Here is a 9,042-nt window from a genome sequence, read left to right as displayed (position 1 = left end):
CTGTGAGGCTGACTGCTGCTGTGTAGAACAGTAAGAAGCCCAAGCAGTCTTTCAAAGCAGCCACCCCAAGGAGGGGATCCAGGGAAAATCCACAACCCATCAAGACAGGGAGCTGCTGTCTGAAAAAGCACACAGGGGATCATGGGGAAGAAACACATGTGATGAGTTCTGAGCAGAAATGGGAAAGAATCCATTATATATTTTTTCACTGTATATAGATGAAGAGGAAATCAACTTTTCAGACATAACTGGAAATGGAGCTTTTCAGCTAAATGTGAAGGTCAGAGGACAGATTTGTGGAAAAATATCTCTCCTTCCACCATTATGTGGTGAATCAGTTACTTTTCTGTTATTGTAATAAACTACTTTGATACCCCGCAAAAAGTGACTTAGGGAATAAGAGGCTTATTTTGGTTTATGACCTCAGAGTCCTTTAAAGCAGGGAAGGTACAGCAACAGGCAAGCATCAGGAACAAGAGCAAGAGCTTGCAGCTGGCCGGTATTATTTCATAAACACAGAGAAAGCAGAGCAAGAACATGAATTAGCGGCATGTTATATAGTCAGAAAGTGCACCCCAATGACTTACTGCCTCTATAGATATTCCTAAAGGTTTCATAACCTTCACAAAGAGCATCAAGGAAGGACTAATTGTTGAAAAGCTTCAGCCTACACAGGCTATTTCTATGTCAAATGAATACATATACATATGGGTTCTGGGGGTTGAACTCTGGTTCTCATGTGTCTGGCAAGTGTTTTTTGGCTGAGCCCTCTGGTCATCTCCAGAAGTCTAAGCTTTCAACTTCGGTGCTAGAGTTCATTTATCTTTATCACTTTCCTGAAGGACTAAGATTTTGAATGAAAATCACCTGGCAAAAGCTTAGTATTTACTGATTAGAGAAGACACAACTAAGAAAACCTTATCCTTTCTCTCATGTTTAGATGTCAAATCCAACCCATTTCCATGGGAGGAGGGCCCACATCATTGTAGATTGTGCCATCACTAGGCAGTTGGTCCTAGGTGATATAGGAAATCCAATGAAGCTTGAGAATATGAGGCCAAAAAGTGAGCACCAGCAAACTTCAGTCCTCCATGGTTTCTGCTTTCAAGTTCTTGTCTTGAGTTCCTGTCCTGACTTCTCTCAATGAAGGACACTGCTTCTGGTCACAGTGTTTTGTGACAGCAACAGAAAGGTAAGTATAGTAGACAGAAATGTCTAATCTCCTCTGAGCATGCAATCAGCTATGTTGCAACTTGATGCTAAGACATACATATGCAGCAATTATGACGTTTTGTTTTAATCCGGGCCCTTTCAAAATTCTATTTAAGTGTGAGCTTATTTTTCCATTTTAAATTGCCTAGGGCAAATTAAAGAACTTTCTCAAGGAGGCATTTTTACAAGAAGAGTATCTTTCAAAATGTAATTTCCATAACAATTTAAGGCAATGGTGTGGAGGCGGAACTAACAGCTAAGTAGTGGAATAATTGCTTTATTCTAACAGGCTGTGAGAAAGCTGAACAGCTGCACATGCACATTCTTAACGTCCACATGCTTCCAAAATGGCGTCTTTATTCAGTAAAAATATTCTAAACATCCATGAATAGTTACTTTGGAAGTGAGAACTGTCATTACAGTTCAGAAAAAGCCACAGAGCACAGCAATAGACAAGCATAAACATATATATATATACATATATATACATACACTAATACTTACATTCCCACATATGAACATACATACATACAAACATAATTTATAGTCTCCATGACTGAAGTTTCTTGTAACATCAAAGCAGTTTTAAATCACTCAAAGATCACAAGTTTCTTATTTCATTAAAACTTCAAGATGTCACAATAAAATCAGATCATAACCATTCACTAAATTTGGTTTTTGTTTTGTCTTAAATGCTTGGAACTCTGACTTGCGAAATACAGTAAACATTTAAAATGTTTCTGGATTACAGTCTTCTGTACACTCATCTAGGTTTGGGAAAGAAATTCTATGCCTTACACAGAAAGAATGAGGCAGAAAATACTTCCACAATGACATCCTTAAGATGAAAGATGAGAAAGATGAGAAAGCAACAGAAGCATGTCATTTGAAATCAGATCCTGTGGGTGGGGAATCTGCCAAAGATTCAAAAGGGATGGAAGAGCTCCAGGGGTCTTTCTCCTTTTCTTTGTTTTTATACTAATAATGACCTCACTTCACAGGATTGCCATGGAAACCAGTATCAACACTGGTACAGCTTCTCCCACAGGACCCCACTATGTGACAATTTTGATAAAAACTTACAATTGGTTATTATCCACAAAGAAACACACTTTGTTTTAATTTTGTCTTCCTTTTAAAGTAGATGATAGTAACATAGATGATAATAAAACAAAGTGGATCACATGGTGGCTGTTGCTTCCTGACCAAAACAAACAAAACCAAAACAACAACAGAAAATGTGGACTTACTAGTTTTGAGTGCTTGGCCTAGTTTAGGCATGTTTTTGGCTAGCTCTTTTAATTTAAATTAACTTATTTCTTTTGCCTCAGTGCTTATTACCTTTCTCACTTCTGTATATCTAACTTTCACTGCTTTTCTATGTCTGACTGGCTGTTTTCTGCCTGGCTTCTTGCTCAAGAATCTCCCTCATTCACTCCTCCATCCTTTTTCTCTTGTTCCTCTCTTCCAGTTCTTCCCAAGCCTAGATTTTTCTTCCTACTTATTCTCTTTGTCTGTCATCCCTGCCCATTCTTTCTCCTGCCTAGCTATTGGCCATTCAGCTCTTTATTAAACCAACCAGGTGCCTTAGGCAGGTAAGGTAAAACAATTTTACATAATTAAACAAATGCAACATAAACAAATATAACACACCTTTACACAGTTAAAGTAATATTCTGCTGCATAAACAAATCTAGTTAAAAAAATCTACAACTGACTCATCAAATTGTCCTCAGACCTCTACATGAGTGCTGTAGTATCACTTTCTCCTTTCAAATAAATAAATAAACCATGTAATAATAAAAATTTAATAAAAAGTTCATTTTGTTCCTGAAGTTATATGGTCAGGAAAATGTGGTGATCTTGGTAGAAGGTTCTAATCTTTTTATTTCTTGAGAAAAGGAATGAAGTTTTGTGGGTAGCCCCACTTTCTCACACATGCCTGAAGCACCCAACATTCTTCCTACTCTGCAGATCCTACTATACAGAAAACACATGAAGACTTCCACACAGGCACCTTCCAAGAAATCTATAGTCACAAGAAAATGAAGAGCTACTTGGATATACTAGTTAGCTTTGATACCAACAATAGACAGCATGGATGTGAATCCATAATGTGCAGTAGAAAGAAACATTTCCAGCGGTTCTGAAACTTCAATTATAGTCTGTCCCTTTTGCTTTCACATCTAGATGATGTCAAGCCCAATTCATCACTGCATTATGTTACACGATAGGAAAATGATGACACAAAGACAAAAGTAATTATTACACAGAGGTTATCATAAAAATCAATTGTGCTACTCACACATTTGGTCAATTAAAAGAGGCCTATCTAACCCAGGAGTGGCTAGATGAAGACTTGAGACCAGATCAGTTCTTCATATGTCTCATTCCTGTATTCCTGTCTGTAGTGTTTATTATGAACAATTCAAGAAAATTTGTATTGCTTCCCATGAACATTCCAATTTTTTCAAAGTATTACTAAGAATTTTTGCAAGATTTGCATTCTGTGGAACTGAATATTTAGCACAAAACCATGTTTTACATAACATCTGCTGGAAATATCATTATTTAGCATGGTGCAGTTTTAATTAATAGCATAATTCATAAAGTGAAATCTAAATTTAAAATGTCTTTTTTGCATAATGACAATATAACACTCAGGATTATGTTTAAGCAAAGTTGAGATTACTTAAATCACAAAGAACATATAAGTAATGAACAACATTTTAAAAATATACTTTAAATATTGATACTGTTAAAGTTACCTGATTTTTGAATTCCTAACACTACCCTTTAGAAGATCAATATATATTAGTCATAGAATATCAATTCTTAAGGGTCTAGGGAATGATCTGATGTGGTCTTGATCATTGAAATAGTATAGAGGTCATCTGGGCTATTAGTCACCTCCAGGCCTGGTTGTGGGAGCTGGGTATGGTCTAGTACTTCAGTTAATGTAAGAATTACCTAAGATATCAGCCACCTCCAATACCAGTATTCTGGGGAGAAAACAGGTTATTCATCTTTTTATTTACGAAAATCCAGGAAACATTCCTAGTTTCCTTGCTGCTATCTCTGAGTGCAAGAACTTTTCTGCTCCCAATAAACACACACACACACAATGTTCATGTGGAATCAACCCCACAAAATGGGGACAGCACGCTTTCTTTGGGACGAAAGAACCAATTACTTGAGGTTTTAAAGAGCATATACATCTGCTTTCCTATATTTTGTGGTATATCGTGATGTGTCTGTTTTACATCCTTTTAAAATTATAAAAATCTATATATGACTATGTGACTCTGTAACTACAATATTGTATGGTGACAGAGATATATGTAGCTTGAAGCCTAGTGCAAACAAGCTTCAGATTTAGCAAGACACCTGTCCCAGGTTATAAAAATAGAGATCAATAGAGCAAATTCTTGAAGTCCTGTTTTGACCTCTGTATATCATGCATAGACATTCACTCATAACACACACATAAGTACACACACACATGAAAGGTGTTCTTAGTAAGATGGTCTTAAACTGGTGGGCTTCCTATTTAAGTTGACCCCTGTACTGGATCAAGAGAGACATGGTCCACATGGGACCCAATTCTATGACTCAAAAATGTGATCCACCTCACAACAGTCTTCTCACAAACCTATTCTTTTTAATAATTATAACACTATAGTTTGCCCTAAATTTCACCCTATTTAAAAAATGTAGTTTATAGAGAAAACCTTAAAGATCTAAGTTGCCATGAATTAAAAGTATTCTCTCACTTTTTAAATGCATCTTTTCCATTTCTGACTCTGCTCCTGAACAATGTTCCAAGTGGGTTCTAAATGCAAAGTAAGGACTTCAGAGATAGCTGAAAGATTAAAAGCACAAATTATACTCCCAGAGGATCTGAGTTTGGTTGCTAGCATCCTGTACTTCCAGCTCCAAGGGATCTGTTATCATGTACTGATCTCCTCAGGTATGTACACTCATGTATGCCACATGTAGTTAAACATAACCAAAATTATTTTTTAAAAAAATAGCCCACATCTTACTAAAGTTAAAGCATGTTGTTCACAATTATATGCAGTCTGAGCAACTGCCCATTGTTGTAATAGGGGTGGCAGGGCTGCGTCCCCAGCACCCCAGCCGCCTGCTAGCTTATGCCTGAAATAATTACACAGAAACTGTATTCTTTTAAACACTGCTTGGCCCATTTCTATCTAGCCTCTTCTAGGTTAATTCTCACATATTAATTTAGCCCATTTCTAATCATCTGTGTAGCACCGCTAGGTGCACTTACAGGGAAGATTCTAGCCTACATCCATCCTGGTTCGAACCTTCATCGCAAGTGCCTCAGAGAGCAGAGCTATCACTTCTACCCGGGAGAGAGGAGCATGGTGTCTCTGCTCCAGAGAGCAGAGCTGTTGAGTCTGAGCTCACTTCCTCTTCCTCCCAGCATTCTGTTCTGTTTACTCCTCCCACCTGTGTTCTAACCTATGAGGCCAAGCAGTTTCTTTGTTGCTTAACCAATGAAATCAACAGATTGATATATGACACTCCCACATCAGCCCATAGCTGTCACTGAACTGGGAGCACATTCCTCTCTAGCAGATCTAAACCTCTACAGGGTTGTTTTCCTTGTGTTCCATTCACCTCTGCTGTCTCTACTCCTATTCATTCCTGTCTTGGTTATTTTATATCATTTATTTTATCTTCTTCTTTGGGCCTTGCTGTGTACAATGGTCTTTACCCTGTCACTTGTAATTAAAAAAAAAAACAAAACACTGATTGACCAGTAGCCAGGAAGGAAGTATAGGTGGGATAACCAGGCAGGAAGTAGAAGCATGGCAACAAGAATTCTGGGAAGAAGGAAGTTTCAGTCTGCACTCATCACACAACCACAGAGGAAGCCAGACATAGAGCAAGCAAGATGTGACAGCCTTGTCAAAAAAGGTATCAAGCCACATGACTAACACAGACAAGAATTATGGGCTAATGTAAGTTATAAGAATTAGGTAATAAGAAAGCTAAGCTAATGGGACAATCAAAATATAATTAATGTAGACCTTTGTGTCATTCTTTGGGACTTAATAACTGCAGGACAAGGTAAGACAGAAACTTCAGGCAACAGAATGGTGCCCAACATGTGGCAACTGCATCCAAATAAACCCTGAGAGAGCTTGGAAAGTAATTCTAGAATATAGCATAACAGTATTAAGCATGGCTTTTTGGTAGCAGGATTTTCTTGGGTGTGCTTTGCTAGAGGCAAGCGTGCCTCATTTAAGATAGGCTTCCTGACTGGGCTTTAGCTGCAAAAACCTTGCAGCTGTTTTAAGATGACCTATCAGCAGACACTTAAATGGTGTTTATGAATAGCTGACAACATTCATCTTGGTTGTAGCAAGTACCTTGAAACTCCACAGTTATGGTAATAAACATGGCTCCACCTGGTACCTCTGTCTTGAGGTTATATTCTCAGGAAGCTTAAAAAAATGGCTGGATCTAGCTGTCAAAGCCCTAGCTTTCATCCTGGCCATAGCACTTAACAAAATTAAAGATTCATGTGGTCAGAAAAAGAGAGATATACAGTAAAGATAGATTCAAGGATGAAGAAAACCTCTAAATGGTTTACTGTGTATATAAAAATATATGTACTCTTGGGGGGGAGGGGTGATAAAGTCCTTAAAAGAAAAAAAAGAAAAAGAAAAACAGAGTAGTTGAATGTGGTGGCACATAATTTTAACCCAACACTTGGGAGGCTAAGACAGATGAATGTCTGTGAGTTCAAGGTGCAGTGGCACACACCTTTAATCCCAACCTTTAGGAGAGTTTTAGAGATGGATCTCTGTGAGTTCACAGTGTGGTGGCACACAGCTTTAATCCCAATACTTGGGAGGCACAGGGAGTCAGATATCTGTGAGTTCAAGGACAACCTGGTCTATAGAATGAATTCCAGGACAGCCAAAGATATATGGAGAAATTCTGTCTCAAAAAGCCAAAAATTAAAAATAAAAATAAAAGAAATAGAGATTAAAATAAATCCATGTAAAGATACAAAATACACAGAGTCTGGATATTGTATGTTGTTGTGTTGTCTTTAAATTGTTTGATGACTGAGGAAGAAGTAAATGTTGCTAAAAGACATTTGAATATAAATACTGCTGGATTAATCATATATATACATATATATAAATGTATATATATATAATATACATTATATATATACATTTATATATATATAATGCTTTAACTTTTAAATTTAAGTCAAAAGATATCTTACTTAGGAGAAGAGGTTTTGCTTTTATTCCCACAGGAAATGAGGGACTTAATTCATTCTACATTAAGAAAATTTAAGTTTGACCAAGAAGACCCCCTGAGAAATCTCTGATAGGAGGAATGGCCCAGATGTCTGAGTTCTACATCCAGAACAGTTCAAAAACTGCTGCCTGAGATGATCAAGCCCCATGGGATACTCGAATCAGGACTTTATCATAATTCGAAATTTCTTTAAGCCCCCATAAGGTTAACAGAGGCCCCAATCATCAAGAAGTAGCCTGAAAAACTGTGCGCACATCCCTAAAAAATATATTATGTATGTTTGTCTTTGTTTAGAATGTTAGTACAAGTTGTTATGGATAATGGGCAGTAGAAAAGTTAAAGAAAAATGATTTGATTCAGAGTTCTTGTTTTTTTGTTTTTTTTTTTAAGGCAGAAGTGCTGTGAGACAATGGTGTGTACCCTGTCATTTGCATTTTAAATAAGCACTCATTGGCCAGTAGCCAGGCAGGAAGTATAGGTGGGGCAACCAGGCAAAAAGTAGAGGCAGGGCAACAAGTTTTCTGGGAAGAGAGAAGTTTCATTCTGCAGTCATCACCCAGCCACAGAGAAAGACAGACACAGGGCAAGCAAGATGTGACTGCCTTGCCGAAAAAGGTACCAAGCCACATGGCTAACACAGACAAGAATTATGGGCTAATGTACGTTATAAGAATTAGTTAATAAAAAGCCTGAGCTAATGAACCAATCAGTTCATAATTAATGTAGACCTTTGTGTGATTCTTTGGGACTTAATGGCTGCAGGACTGGGTGGGGCAGAAACTTCAGGCAACAGAGCCTGATACCAAAGGAGACCTAAATATTAGAATGCAAATTAGTGAGTGGTAGAAATAAACAAGGAATTTAAGGCCTACTAAGCCAAGAAGAGGCAACCTGGAGTCTGCCTGGTGCTGTCAGAGGTCCTGATCATGCCAATGAGGGGTAACCACAGAATGCAGTCTGAGTGTCTAACAACAGGTACTATCAGAGGGACTGTTTGTACCTGGGCAATGAGGGGTAACCATGCAATGTCAATGGATTGGAATGCCTGGGTACTGGAGGGTATATAAGTTTTTCCCACTGAGTCTGACCTATCACTTTCACCAGAATCCCAGCATCTGTATTCATTGGCATTGTGCCTTTTCACTCGTTCCCCTGAGGAAGATTTTAGCAACACCCAGGACAGTGACTTCGAACATAGGTTTTGAATTCACTTGTTCAGATTCCTTTTCTTCATTGTGACTGTAATTTTTGGGCTTTTCCCTGAATAGGTTTGAGTCACCTCCCTCTGTTTACTCAAAGTGCTGGACTGTATTTTTGGTAAAAAAGAAAAAAAAAAAGGACCCTCGTTCCCTTTAGTAGGTAAGTGTTGGTGTAGTAATAGGAGCGGCGGGGCTGCATCCCCAGCATCCCGCTGCCCACAAGGCTAGCTTTACCCGAAATAATTACACGGACACTGTATTCATTTAATCACTGCTTGGCCATTTCTATCTAGCCTCTTCTAGGCTAATTCTCGCACCT

This window comes from Microtus ochrogaster, chromosome 1 (assembly GCF_000317375.1).
Source record: "Microtus ochrogaster isolate Prairie Vole_2 chromosome 1, MicOch1.0, whole genome shotgun sequence".
NCBI lineage: Eukaryota > Metazoa > Chordata > Mammalia > Rodentia > Cricetidae > Microtus > Microtus ochrogaster.
This window is presented reverse-complemented; position numbering follows the sequence as displayed.